The sequence below is a fragment of the Crocodylus siamensis genome, chromosome 5 (genome assembly GCF_052110815.1).
Source record: "Crocodylus siamensis isolate JL-2025a chromosome 5, ASM5211081v1, whole genome shotgun sequence".
Taxonomy (NCBI): domain Eukaryota; kingdom Metazoa; phylum Chordata; order Crocodylia; family Crocodylidae; genus Crocodylus; species Crocodylus siamensis.
In genome coordinates, this window is record NC_143399.1 from 158,881,806 (window position 1) to 158,897,208 (window position 15,403).

The following is a 15,403-nucleotide window of genomic DNA, read 5'->3' on the forward strand; positions in this document are numbered from 1 at the left end:
TAAGGTGCATAGACAAATGGCTCAGTAGCTGCAGGCAAAAGGTAATTTTAAGTGGTCCGTGTCAGAATGGTAGGAAGTTTCGAGTGAAATTCCACAAAGGTGTGTCTTTAGCCCAGTACTGTTCAATATGCTTATTAACGACTTGGATGTTGGAATTTAGAGCTTCTTGAGCAAGTTTACAGTTGGAACAAAAACAGGAAAGATCACAGACACATTGGAAGACAGGAGGGCAATTCAGGATGATTTTGACAGATTGGAAAACTGGGCTAGAGCTAACAGGATGAAGTTTAGTGCAAGGTGCTACATCTCAGGAAGAAAACCCCCCCCACAAAATGTCTGGCTGGACATTTGGCTCGATGGCAGCAAAACGGACAATGATCTGGGAGCCTTGACAGACCACCTCAGTGTTCAATATACATCTGCAGTGTGATGCAGCTGCACAAAAGGCAACTGTCATTTTGGGCTGCATCACTTGGTGGACTTCTTCAGAGGTTGGTAGACTGGCAAGTGTTTCCCTTTCTGGATGCTGCAGGATGTGAGGGAAGGGTATGTGGTTGGATTGTGTGTGAGGGTGTGTATGTGGGCATGGGGGAGTGAGAGTACATGTGGGGGCTGTGGGATGGCATGGGTGTGTTTGAGTGTGTGGTGTGGGTGGGTCCTTGGAGTCCCTGGAGTGTGCAAGTCCCTGGAGCTGCATGTGGTGGCAGCAATCAGGGCCAGCCCCACCCGGCCCACAGCACTTCTTGTTCCCACCCCAGTCCCTGGCCACAGGTGGTGGCAGTGTGTGGGGACAGTCCAACCCAACCCCATAGCACACAGCTCCTGTGCTCCTTCATTGTGCAAGGCCAGCCCAGCACATGGCTCTCCTCACTCCTGGCCCCTTTCCTCCAGTGGGAGGCCCTGGCCCTAGCCCCAGCCCTAGCCCAGTGGAGCCCTTACCTGAAGGTTCATGTTCACAGGCAGAATCTTGGGATTGAAAGTGATAATGCTTATGTTGAGGAAGATTGGCAAACTCTAAAGGAGACTATCCATGAGTTTTGCTTAGAATCAATTTGTTTTATCACTCAGTGCCATCAGGGCTGGTTTGAGAAAAATAACACTGAGATCAAAGCCCTTGTTGATTGGAAGAGAAAAGCTTTCTGTGGCTGGCAAAACCATCCTATGTCCAGTCACAAGCAGGGAACTTTTCAGTAACTTAATGCTGAAGACCAGAAGAAGACCTGAGAAATCAAAAACAAGTGGTGGGAAGAGAAAGCAAAAGAAAATCCAACAATGTATGGGCAATAATGACATGTGGAGCTTCTTCAGTGCAATCAAGGCTGTGTATGGACTAAGCTCTTGCAGACTTACCCCACTTAGAACTGAACATGGCAGTACACTCCTTAAAGATGAATCTATCCAACACCGCTAGGAGCAACACTACCAAAAGCTCCTGAACTGAGAATTGCCAGTGACTGATGAAAAAATTGAATTCACCCTGCAGCATCCAGAAAGGGAAGCACTTGCCAGTCTACCAACCTCTGAAGAAGTCCACCAAGTGATATGACAGATAAAGAACCACAAAGCATCTGGCCCTGATGGCATACCAACTGAGGTCTTCATATTTTGTGGGGAAACTGTCCAACAAGCTCCACATGCCTTCTCAAAATCTGGAACACTGAGAAAATTCCCACTGACCTGAGGAATGCCAATCTTGTCACCGTTTTTGAAAAGGGAAGTAATTCTGACTGTGGAAATTATTGAGGTATTGCCCTTGTCTCTATTGCTGGGAAGATCCTTGATGGAATTCTGCTGAACTAACTGATTCTTGCTGAGGAAATCTTTCCCAAGTCTCAGTGCAGCCCCAGACCATATACTCTGCTGAAACACATGTGTAGATGGTGACAGTGGCTGGCTGGGGCATGAGGGTTCTAAGGTGCCACCTAGCCCTGAATTTTAGCACCCCCCCCCATGCCTTAGGCAGCCCGTCCACCCCCCGATGCCACTGTCCAGAGCTCGGAGCTGATCCCCAGGAGCCTCTGCCAGCCCAGGACTGCTCCACCCTGGCTCAAAGTGCTACAGTCCTGGGCACATGTGCAGATGCTGTGCCCAGGAACAGCTGACTCCCATGCAAACTGCACTGGAGGTCATCATGTCACATTAATTGTGTGTGTAGATGCACCCACTGGTGCTATTTAACATACCATACTAGTGCTATTGGGCTAAAAATTTGGGAAGTATAACAGAGAATTTCTAGTCTAGCACAGGAGTCAGCAACTCACAGGCTGCAGGCTAGATTCAACCCAGAAAGAGACTGTATCAGGCCTGCAAAGTAAGGACAACAGGAACACTCAAGATAAATCAGAGGCCAGTGACAGAAGTGGCAAGGTTGCAGACCTGCCTTAGACTAAGTTCCATTAATTTGGCCTGCCCCTGCTAAAAGATCAGTGACTCCTTGTCTAACGTGCATGTGTTTTTGGCCTTCATAGATTCTTGTGATCTGATATTATTCTCCCTTGGAGACATTTTTCATTTTGTTTTTTACTGTATAGCATTTCCTAGAAACCATTTCAAACAAATTATCTTTATCACAGGGAATGTTTGCAAACTATTAATTATGGCCGCCTTATAGTAGTATTTCAAATTATTCACAGTCTGTAGGAGTTGTGTTTAATGAAGATTTTAATGACATCAAACATAATTTAAATGAATAAAAGTTTTGTAAGCCAGGTCTTCTTTTCTAATTCTTGGGAGCAGGGGAGTCTAGTAGAACATTTAGATTATTTTGCATGAATTTAGTACACACAGGAAACCAGAAAAGTGTACTTTGGACTGAAGGAATGGAAAGAAATAGTCACACTTCCTCTGCCCTGTTTTTCAGTGTCCCACAGGAGAATCTAGTGCATCGCTCACTCTCCACTAAGACCTTTCCATTTTGTTACAATAACAGTAATTAAATATCGCTCAGACTTTCTACACAGAACATATACCATATAAATCACAAAACAAGCATCTGTCACATTTCATTATAAAACGGACTTTGTTTATTTATATGCCAAATTCAATTGTCCGTGACAACTAAAAAATTTGTTGCAACCTGATCATATGTTAGCTATTCATAATGATTAAACTTTCCTTGAAACAGATAACAGAATAACCCACATTTTCAGTGGTTGTATGAACACAGAAAAGAAATATCCAATTTTGATATATTAAAACCTGCCGTAAAGCAGATATTCCATGTTACAATGAATATACATTGAATAAATTTACTTCTTTAGGTACCTTCCAGCATGAAGTGGCTCCTGGCTATAGACAGGGTTGTGAGCCGAGCAGGCTGGTGCTCTTGGGAGGTACAGAGAATATTCTCAGGTGCCTGGCTGGCATATCTTTGTTCATATGCTTCACAGTTAAACTGTTTATCAGGAGGTGTGAAAAAGATTTTCCCTGGGTGAGAGTTTGGTAGGAACCTTGGGGTTTTTCACCTTCCTCTGTGGAGTCTGGTATGGTCCTCCTACTAACATCATTGAGGCATTTTGCACCTCCTTTGTTCTTTGCCATTGCAGATTGACTTGGACTCTCCATTGCAGATATTTATTTTTTTGAAGACAGAGCTTTGGCCAGAAACTAAAGTAATTGCACTTGATATAATGCAGGCAGGTCAGGCTAAGTAAACTAATGGTTCCTTCTGGTTATAATATCTATGCATCCCAAGAAATCCAAAGGTGCTACAGTAGATACCACAGGAACAGTGCTTTTTAAGAAATATGTCTTTTTATTCCTTTTACATCAGTATTCTGTTACTGGAGGATGCTTCTCACTACCATAATATCTGTATTTCCTTTGTCTTGGTAGCAGGAATAATTGTTTAGGAGTAAATCTTTTAGGCTAAAAGATCGTGAATATAAAATTGAATTGTCTGTTAGAAAATATATATGGGGTAGCTTGGCAGTTGCCTACAGCAGTTTCCAGATGTAATTTAAAAAGCATGGAAACCAGTATCGTGTGCATTGGAAAATATGTAGGAAGAAAATTTCGTAGATTTCATTTAATAGATTTCATAGACATTAGGGCTGGAAGGGACCTCGGAAGATCATCGAGTTCAGCCCCCCGCCCAAAGGGCAGGAAGTCAGCTGAGGTCATAGGATCCCAGCAAGATAAACATCCAAATTTCTCTTGAAGGTGTTCTCAATGTAGGTACATTTCTCAATGTAGGTGCTTGAACCACCTCTGATGGTAGACTATTCTAGACCTTGGGGGCTCAGACAGTAAAGAAATTCTTCCTTATGTCCAGCCTGAAACGGTCTTGCAGAAGTTTATAACCGTTCGACCTCGTCATCCCTTGGGGCGCTCTGGTGAACAAACGTTTCCCCAGATCCTGGTGGTCACCCCTGATAAACTTATAGGTGACCATCAGATCACCCCTAAACCTGCGCTTTTCCAGGCTAAAGAGCCCTGTAGCTCTCAGCCTGTTATCATAAGGTCTGTTTTCCTGACCTCTGATCATGCTTGTGGCTCTTCTCTGGACTCTCTCAAGCTTCTCCACATCCTTATTGAATTGTGGAGCCCAAAACTGGACGCAGTACTCCAGCTGTGGCCTCACTAAAGCCAAGTACAAGGGGAGAATGATGTCCTGGGATCTGCTTGGGAAGCATCTATGGATGCAAGCCAACGTTTTGCTCGCTGTACTAGCCACAGCATCACATTGCAGGCTCATGTTCATCTTGTGGTTAATCATGACCCCCAAGTCTCTTTCTTTCGTAGTGCTAGCCAGCGTAGCACTGCCGAGCCTATAAGGATGCTGCAGGTTTTTCCTCCCAAGGTGGAGAACCTTGCATTTTTCAGTATTAAACACCATCAGGTTCTCGTCTGCCCATTTGCTGAGCCTGTCAAGGTCAACCTGGATCGCCCTCCTGTCCTCAGGTGTGGATGCTTTGCCCCAGAGTTTGGTGTTATTGGCAAACTTGGCCAGTCTGCTTCTGACTCGAATGTCCACATCATTAACGAAGATGTTGAAAAATATGGGTCCAAGGACTGAGCCTTGGGGGACCCCACTGGTCACAAGGCACCATGACAATTGACTTCCATCAATTACCACCCTCTGTGTCCAACTACAGAGCCAATTTCCCAGCCAGTGGATCGTGGTGAACCCAAGTCCACAGTTGGCCAGTTTTACCAAGTCGTGATGCCAGATTGAAGGCTTTTTTGAAGTCAAGATATACAACATCAATCTCTTCTCCCTCATCCAGGTGATAGGTCACCTGGTCATAGAAGGAAATGAGATCAAGCAAGACGTACCCGCAACAAGCCTGTGCTAGCTATCCCTCAGGATGTTGGTGTCAGCCAGTCCCTTAAGGATGACCTCTTTAATAAACTTTTCTAAGATCTTCCCCAGGATGGAAGTCAGGCTGATGGCCCTATAGTTTGCCAGATCCACTTTCCTCCGTCTTGAAGATAAGCACCTTCTTCCAGTCTTCAGGCACTATTTCTTTGTCCAGAATTGCCTTAGGTTAGTTAGCAGGAAACGATAAGTTAATCTATTAGGCTATCAAAACACAGGTTTGCTTACCTTTTATAAAAAATATTTGAGAAACACAGTGTTAGCACTGCACTCATTACTCCCCAATTCTTTTTCTCTGGTAATCTTGCCTTCCCACTCATTGTATTCATGCACATGGACTCACCCACACGCCTGCATAGAGGGACACCCGCATGCACCCCTGCATATTCCCATATTATCCGTAACACTAAGCACTGGTGCACTATACACTTGGGTTTCTCTATGCAAGGAAAGAAAGTGCCTTTTACTGTGCTAAGCAGCGTTTTCTCTGCTTCTAGCAAGTACATTTGCACATGAGCCAGACTAAAGTTATTCAGTCTTCTCTTGGTGCCAGTTGCACAGCAATAGCCTGTAAATGATTTGGATGACTGGGGTGTTATGTATTGTAGGAGGCTAGGAATGCCTTGCAGGTTTCTCTGAATGTGGTATATGTGTATGTGGTGGGTCTGTTAGGCATTCCCAGCCTCCTGGAAAAACCTAACACTCGAGTCATTCAAATTATTTACAGACTATGTAGTACAACAGGCAGCAAAAGATCCACCACATACACATACACAGAATTTCAGCTATGTACTTCTCTGTGGGAGACCCGTATACAAATCCCCTGCGAATTTGTCAGTGGTTATAGTCCAGATCCAAAGCCTGCTGAAGTCAGTGGAAAAAACTCCACTGACTTCAGTGAACTTTGGCCTAGTTCCAGAGCTTAGAGATTTGATGTCCTGCTGAAATAACATTTACACCTCATGAGGAGAAGAAAACTAATCTCCTGTGCCCTAGGAATACTTCCTTTCTCCCAGCCTCTGTCTTGTCTGTTTTTCTCGTAAGAAACAATGCTTGACCCCCAAAAGCCTACAGTGTGTTTTACAGTGCCTGCGACAGAGACTCTGATCTGGGGATGTGGCTTGTATGTGCTACCATAATGCTTTTAGGAATCTACTGCTCTTTTTAGGCAATTACAGTACCAAGAGACCACCCCAAAGAATCCTCAAATGTACTATGCACAAAATTTCTCCACCTTTAATAGGTAACCACCGATAGTATTAAGCAATGGATTTTTGCCAGTATTTTTATATTAGTCTCATGCAGGTGGCAGAATTGGCTTCCAATTCAGGCATAAGGTAGCTTTATTGAACAGTTTTATAGTGGAGGGCTATCAGTAGATGTTTTGGGGATAACTGCTAGCACAGGCATTTTAGCCAGAAGTGTAACGTTGCAGGGCAGTACATATGAGCAATGAAAACACCCACGTCTACTGACTCCCGGTACCTGTGCCTAAACAACAAAGTCTGGGGAGTATGAGAACATGCATTATAGTGTGGTTGAAGGTTTTTTTGTCAAAAATCTTTTATTGATTATAGGAAATACCAGAACATTTTTCTTTTTTTATAAGAAGTGTAAAAATATGGAAGCAACAGTAGGGAAATCAGGCAAGCTGAGATCCAGAAAGGTCTTAGGCACTTGAATGGGGCCTTACTCAAAAGTGGTTCACCTAAATCCAAAAGTTAGGTCTTCAGAGTCTCCTAACCTTCCCTATAAGTTTTCAACTTTAAAGTTTGTGGAAAGTTCCTCTGTTCTGACTGCTCAGAAGTACCAAAGTCTTGATAGTGCTGAGCTACTTGCCTCACATTTGCTCCAAGGGCTGTTCTGTATTTTTAATTGAACAGTTATTGGACATATGCTGAAATAGTCCTTGTGCAGTGTGTAGAAGTCAAGTCTTCACCCAGCCTGGTAAGTAATTTGCCTACTAAGCTAGAGATATGTTTACTTGTATGTATACTTTTATTTTCTGACCCTACAGTCTTTTAAAATTCAGTGTAAAGTGAAACTACCTTCAACAAAAAGAAATGAGGTTACCCCCTACTGAAGAATAGCCTATACAATCGTAGTTAGGTTCCTGTTCTGAGAGACCCAGGGGTGGGGAAAGGGGGAATGCAGGTGGGTGTTGAATCCTCCCCCTCACATGAAGGACTAGAACTCAGGTCTCCCACATCCTAGTTGTTTGCTTTAACTACTGAACTGTTTTATAAAGGGGGTACACAGCGATATTTCCTCCCCACTTTGAAAGAAAAGGATGACTTTTGAAGAAAAGGGTTTAAGTGTCTACATTCAGGACAGCGTTCTGGGCTGTGGAGAGAGTTGTCTCCAAATAGCACTGAGTAAGATGCCTAAGCCCCAGATAAGTAAGATTTAAAATGCATTCTTACCCTTAACATTTCCTCTTGATTAATTTAGGTCAGTCCCTCTTTGCTGCATTGGCTGCTTGTGCTTAATTCACTGTGTTGTCTGCGGTATCTAAGGGTGCTTATATACGTGCTCCAGGAGTGTGTGTGTGTGGTGGGGGGCTTTAATTAGAGTGGCTCAAGAGCTGCTGTAATTAAACAGCTCGGAACGTGGCATCCCTATGCTGAAAAATGGTGGTGGGGTGCTTTAACTAAAGGTTGTTCAGTAAATGAGGTTTAGTTAAAACACCTTTGCTGCCATTTTTCAGAGATACAAGAGATAAAGTAGGCATATCTACACATGCAAAAGCTGCAGGGTGGGTTTACTCTAGAATAAACTCACTTTGGGGGGTGGGAGCTGTAGGCTTTCCTGGGTGCTAGCCCAGGGGCTGGCAGGGAGCACAGGTTCAGAAGACAGCAGTCTCCTGGTGGGGGCTGGGAGATTGCTTTCTGCCCCTGGGAGCTGCCTGTTGCCAGGGTAGGTTCCACCACCAGATCCTGGGCAAGGACAATATCCACCTGCCCTTGAAGCAGGAGCTTGGAACTAGCTGCAGGGGAGGGGCAGGTCAGCCAGTAGGGCTTTAGCAGTGATCCCCTGGCAGGGTGGGGATTCCGGTTTGGGATTCCCTGCCCAGCCAGGGGCCCACTGCTAGCTGCCCCACCAGCGGATTGGGGCAGGGGGCTGAGACCTGCCCCTTCCCTGCAGCTCTTTCCAAGCCACATGCCTTGATCACCCAGCTGGGGCATGGACATGGGCTTGGACCTGCCCCTGACTAGGACAGTTCCCAGCCAGCCCCGGGCTGCACAGGGAAATCTGCACATGCAGCCCAGAGCTAGCTGGGGACTACCCGAAACAGAACAGTCCCCAGCCATGTCCAGGCTGCGTGTTCAGACTTTCCTGCAGTGACAGAGTAGGGGATGGGAGCTCCCCGCTGCTGGGGTAGGGGACATTGTCCCTACCAGGACTCCAGTGGTGGAGCCTGCCCTGGCAGCAGGCAGCTCCTGAGGGCAGGGAGTAATCTCCCACCCCCTGCTGCCCGGCTGACTGGGACCAAATTTGATGCTCCTGGTCTGCCATCTACAAATGCCATGCTACACAGTAATTATTCAGCAGTAGTTGTTAAGTAGTTAATTTGCTACTTGCATTTGGGTCACCAGAAAACAATAGAATGCAATTTAACAAAGAGAAATGCAAAGTGCTGCACCTAGGGAGGAAAAATGTCCAGCACACCTACTGCCTAGGAAATGACTTGCTTGGTAGCATGGAAGCAGAAAGGGATTTTGGAGTCCTAGCAGACTCCAAGATGAACATGAGTCATCAGTGTGACGAAGTCATCAGAAAAGCTAACTGCACTTTATCATGCATTAGCAGATGCATGACAAACAGAACCAAGGAGGTGATACTTCCCCTCTATCGGGCACTGGTCAGACCACAGTTGGAATGTCATGTGCAGTTTTGGGCACTACACTTCAAGAGGGATGTGGATAACCTGGAGAGGGTCCAGAGAAGGGCCACTCATATGGTTAAGGGCTTGCAGGCCAAGCACTGCAAGGAGAGACTAAGGCACCTGGACCTCTTCAGCCTCCACAAATGAGAAGTTGAGAGACGACCTTGTGACTGCCTATAAATTCATCATGGGGACACAGAAGGGAATTGGTGAGGCTCTACATACCAAGGCGCCCCTGGGGGTCACAAGAAATAATGGCCATAAGCTAGCAGACAGCAGATTCAGACTGGACATTAGGAGGAACTTCTTCACAGTTAGAGTGGCCAAGGTCTGGAATGAGCTCCCAAGGAGGTTGGTGCTCTCCCCTACCCTGGGGGTCTTCAAGAGGAGGTTGGATAGGCATCTGAACCCAGCACTCTTTCTTGTCTATGCAGGGGTTCAGACTTGATGATCTATTGAGGTCCCTTCCAACCCTAACATCTATGAATCTATGTAGACAGTGATGCTTACTATGCAGTAATTAGCTCTACTGTGCAGTAAAGTGTCTTGTGTAGATTCACCCAGTATTTCTGCCATTAACTCCACAGCAGATTTTCTGTATTCACTTTGCCTTTGTTTTTAAGTGGTTCAGCAAAAGGGCACCAGTACCTCCTTCACATGGAATTAATACTGAAGCCATCTTAAATTGGTACAATCTCATCTTGGGATTACAAGGTTATATCTTCCTTATCGACCTTAAAGCTAATGCTAGTGCCACAGTTGCAGGATTTAAAAATACGAATGCAAAATATATTTTAAAGAGTCTGTTTAATTAGAAAGTTGATTGACAAAATGCTATAGTTAAGCAAACTGCAAAATAAGTGATGTTTTTCTTTCTTTGAATATAAAGGGATGTGGGTCTACAAATCAAAGACCACTTGTACAGGGTTTTTTTAACTAGGGGTAATAGGCTTAGTTGTCAAGCAAGTGACTGTAGTTTAAATTTTCATAAATTATCCTTAAACTATCTGTAAATTAAGCTAGTTTAATATTAACGTTGACATAACTATATATCGGAGAATATTCCAGTTGGAAAAACATACTAAAGAAACGAACAGTTCAAAGAATGTAATAAATATTCAGCTATCCTCCCAGATTTTTTTTACATAATACACCATTGTGAGAGATCATATTGTATATTCCAAATGCTATAACTCTGTTCTACATCTATTCACAGTCTGAGCCTGTAGATCAGAAAAACATTTCTATCAAAAATCTCTACAACATGCATTTTGTGAATAGGAGCTAAAATCGTCATACGGTTATGCTATGTTGAATATTTTTATTATTTAATTACAGACAGAGCGGACATTTTATTTTTGAATCCAAATGCTGTTATGTGGATTTATGATTTATGATATTGGCAATGCTTCTAAGTACTTTCTTTTCCAATGTACATAAATACAAAGCAGTAAAAGTTTTGTTCTGGGTATATAAATGTAGTTAATCATCTGTTTAAAGAAGAAAAATCCTATTAGTAATAGCCAAGAAATGGGTTTTTACAAGAGGTTATTTAACTCAACTGGTTGACATGAATAGAATATGAATAAGAAAAGGTCTTTTTTAGGTGATACCACTTCAGGTGAATTTGGGGAATGTTGAACATATTAATCCATAAAAGACACTGCTGCCTCTGAATCTGACAGTTCAGTCTCTGTCTTTAAGGGTTTTGCTGACAGGTAAAAGAACCAGTGTTAATCCATAAGCAGCAGTATGCTACAAGACATTTTCTTCTTTGATTTTACTAGACTGAATAATGAGTGGGCAATAATATAATTGTTGGGGGCTGCATTCAGAATCTCTATTAATCAGTCTGTTCCCACACCCTGTTTTGTACCGTGACTACAGTAAGCCAAAAAACTTCTCAAGCAACTAAGCATGTGAAGACATGGCTCCACTTGATTATTTGGCTTCCTGCAACTAATAATGATATTTTTGAAAGATTTAGTACTATTCCATTGAATATAAAGGATACTTAATGACAGCACGGGGTGGGTTTATGTGTCAGGTAGTTTAGCTAGGCCCTGGCATCCTTGCTGCTGTCTCTCTGTATGCACTTGCAGTTTTATTCACCATTACTGCCAGAAATGACACTGCAGCAGCAGAAGAATGAGTGCTGTCAGGGTACACTTGAGATTTTCAGCTATTCATTTAAGGCATTTTTACACATGGGGGAGGGAAGGGGGCACTTTAACTGATGCTCCTTGGGTTCCCAAAGCACCTCCCTGTGGCGGTGGGAGAGTGCAAGCAGCTCAAGCTATTTGTACTGTCCGGCTACAAAGATAATAGACATCCACTGCAAGAAAGCAGCAGAATCTATTACCAGCTTTTGTTGCACCACTGAGTTTCCTTTCGTGTGGTGCAACAAAGGGTATCAACATCTAGTTGCTTAGCATCTGTGTCACCATAAACATTTTTATACTGGCACAAATGAGACATTAGATGAAGTATGTTTCCACCCTTACTGATATAAGAATTGGGTGGGCTCTGAAGGTCTTCAGGTTTTTGTCATTTAAATTTTGCAGTCTGTGTTAATGTTTTCTTCACAAAAGGGTGGCTAACTTGCAAGGCCTGGGATATTTGATACATTATTCAACAGAGAAGAGGCACAGATATAAAAATGGGACCCCATCAGCAAAAGAAGGGACAACAATATGAGTAATGTGACCTTTAACAAGACAGATATTTATGAGGTACATCAGACTACATGCTCCATCTAGATAACCATCAACTTCTTGAGGTTTAGAATAAAATTCCCCATAACAATGATAACTGTTTCCTGTAATATATTTCTTACGTGTTATTTAAAAAAATATGCAGCTAGTTATGGTCAAAGACAGGATACCAGACTAGACAGACTGATGTTCTGATGGCAGATCATTGTTCCTGTCATCCTTAAAGAGTAATTTAAAAAAAAAACCAGACAACAGGCTAATGTCATACTAGAAAGATTCAGTAGATTTCCTCAACAATTACAGTTTAAGTTATTAGAAGTTAAAAAAAAAAGAAAGATAAATTAACTGACAACTTTATTTGTATCACAGAATTGTAGAAAGTTAGGGTTGGAAGGGACCTCAGGAGGTTATCTATCAAAGCAGGAGCATCCCCCACTACATCATCCCAGCCAAGGTTTTGTCTAGCTGGGTCTCAAAAACCTCAAAGGACAGAGATTCCACAACCGCTCTGCGTAACCTGTTCCAGTGCTTTATTACCTTCCCAGTGAGAGAGTTTTTCCTAATATGTAGCCTAAATATCTCTTGCTTCCCTTGCTTTTGAAGCAGTTCCTTTGCAACTTGAGACCATTGTTCCTTGTTCTGTCGTCTGCCACCAGTGAGAACAGTCTAGCTCCATCCTTTTTGGAGCCACGCTTCAGGTAGTTGAAGGTTGCTATTAAATTCCCTGTTAAGTCTTCTCTTCTCTGGACTAAATTAGCCCAGTTCCCACTGCCTCTCTTCAAGGGTCATGTGCCCCAGCCCCCTAACCATTTTTCTTGCCCTCCATGAGACTCTCTCCAACTTATCCACATCCTTTCTGTAGTGGGGGCCCCACAACTGAACACAGTACTCCAGATGTGGAGTCACCAGTCCTGAATAGACAGGAATAATCACTTCCCTTGATCTGCTGGCAGCACTTCTACTAATGCAGCCCAGTATGCTGTTAGCCTTCTTGGTGGCAAGGGCACATTGTTGGTTCATACTCAGCTTTTTGTCCACTGTAACTCCTGGGTCCTTCTCTGCAGAGCTGCTGCCCAGCCAGTCAGCCCCCAGCCTGTACTGGTTCATGGGATTGTTCTGTCCTAAGTACACATAATGTATACATTAAATACCGATATGTATTATACTGTACGCTGTATTATACTTATTTGTATTTATCTTCTCTTGGACAAATGAAAACAGACAAGCCAGTTTCTAATCAGTTTTTATTTTATCAACCTCTGCTCAGCATAGTGCCATAGCATGTGTGGATAGCAAATATAAGAGAGAGTGTGTGTAGTGTAACAGAGAGTTTTTTGGTTTTGTTTTTGGAAAAGTCTCTTTGACAATTTGAAAATAATCATTAAAATCTTATAATTGGTTTGGTGAAAACTTTTTACTAAAGCTGACTTTTCAACTTATTTGAATCCCACAGAGTCACTTTAAATCTCTTCCTTTAAAACAGTAGAAGCTAAATTTCCTTGTGTTGCTTCCTTTCATGTTTAAAAACTTGAAGAATTTATTACTACACAGGAATGTGTATAAATGATGTGGAAAGATTTATTAGGAGAAACAGTAAGAGCATTCCTGGCCAGGTGGATTTTTTTTCCCCCTCGCCCCTTTTTTTTTTCTTTTTTTGAAAGGAAGAAAAAAAATATACAGCTTCAGCCAACTTCATATATGGCTAGAAGCCCATTTGGAAAACATAACATCTGTAGTTGTGAAAGACTTCTCAACACAGCTGCCCCAAATTAAATGAGAGTGGTCAGTGGAGAGGGGAAGTTGCTGCTGTGGGATTTCAAGAGTAGTGTTAATCACCAATTAAGCATTAATCACCATACGTTAATTGTCTTTGTTCTTTATAATGTTAGACAAGCTACAAATAAATACCATTGACTAATCTTCCTCCATATCAAAAATACCTAAAATGACTAAGGGCTTGCTTGGTATATGCTCTCACTGTTCCTCCATAAATGGAATTTTAGGGCATATTTTAGATCTAATCATCTGTATTTCCAAAACAACTAATGGGTTGGGCATAAACAGCATACTTTAACCTTCTGTTCCATTTGCACCAACCTCCTCTGCTCCTCTCCTCCTCTACCATTATTTTCTTAAAGGAGAAAGTTAGTAAGCTTCTCCACTGCTTATCTAATAACTTATTTTTTCCCCATCATTACTCAGGCTGGCACCTAACCTCTCACTCCTTTATTTCTACTCCAGATTGTAGGCTTTCTCCTTATACATTTGATGTTACCTTCATCTTTAACTAAATTTTACATTGCCCTTTACTCCTATATTTGTTCCTTTAATTAGACATTTACAGTCAGCATCTGCTCTTTTGATTCTTATTAGGAGCCTTGCATATCTGAGTGTTCTTCTGTTACTTCACAGAAATTGCTCCTACTAAATAATTGTGCCTGGCTGTATCTATCAACATCTACCCTATGCGGAGGCAGAAGCCACATAAACACATTCAGATAATCTGAGGGAATTCTCTCAAGTTTTTTCTCTCGGTAAAGAATCTTGCCTTTACTCTGCTGTATGTACAGAATTGAGGCCCTGAAGAGTGGAGGGCTTGCAGTGCTGACACTGCAGTTAGGGGCCCATGGTCATCCCATGTTTTCCTGCAGCACAATATGGGGATTGTGAGAGGGGTGAATTCTGCTTCACACTGGAGGAGCAGAGTCCAGTGAGTGACACACTGACTCCCAGGCTAGGGACAGACATTACACACAAAGTAGTTTAATGATCAGAAACTGGGTTAAACCTGTAGCAGAACAGATGTTCGGTGCACATAAACTGGTTTGAAAATGGCTGAAACTGATTTGAGATAAACCTGGTTGGATGGACTTAACTGATTTGGCTCAAACCGGTTTATGCAGTGTCTGTCTCAGACCCGTTGCTGGTTTAAGATAAACCAGAGTCCCCCAGCATCCCGGCATGCTCTCTGGGCTGGGCAGGGCTCTCTGCTGCAGAGCAGGGATGGCCTGTCCCCTCTGCTCTCTGGCTGCAGCTCCAGCAGAGACTTGCAAACACAGCAATGTCTGCCTGGTTTCCTCCTGCTTTTCCCCTCCTCTCCCCACTCCCTACTAAGCAGGGATGCCCCCGCATCCCCTCTGCCTTACACAGACAGCTCAGCATTAGCTAGCAAACCACATACTGTCTACTACGGTCCATGCTGTGGCAGGCAGCAGTGTCAGTTTAGGGCTTTTTGGAGCTAATAAAAGTTCAGCTAATAATGTCCCTCATTCCTTGTTTAAGAAGAGTTTGAATCAGTGAGAGAAGCTGTTTGTTTTCTGATGGGATAATAAATGCTGATAACAGAGCTGATAAATGCTCTGTTATCAAGGAGGTGGAGGGACCCCTCCCTAATCCTGCTGGAGCCTGGCCACGCCCCCTCAGCTCAGACCTGTGCAAGGGAAGGGAGGGGTGCTCTAGCACCCCCCAGCTTCTAGCCTGAGC

The 15,403-nt window shown here is 43.2% G+C and overlaps 1 protein-coding gene across 9 annotated transcripts in view; it reads left to right on the forward strand.

Annotated features, from left to right (window-relative positions):
* The window catches only part of CRPPA (CDP-L-ribitol pyrophosphorylase A), a 239,402-nt gene that overhangs the window by 208,296 nt on the left and 15,703 nt on the right, over positions 1 to 15,403 (forward strand). The window contains exon 1 of one of the 9 annotated variants that reach the window (XM_090046856.1): positions 7,099 to 7,267. The exons of the other annotated variants lie outside the window; for them this stretch is intronic. The gene's annotated coding sequence lies outside the window, so the exon portion shown is untranslated. Of the gene's footprint in view, positions 1 to 7,098; positions 7,268 to 15,403 lie in introns of those variants that run through there. 9 annotated transcript variants of the gene reach the window in all.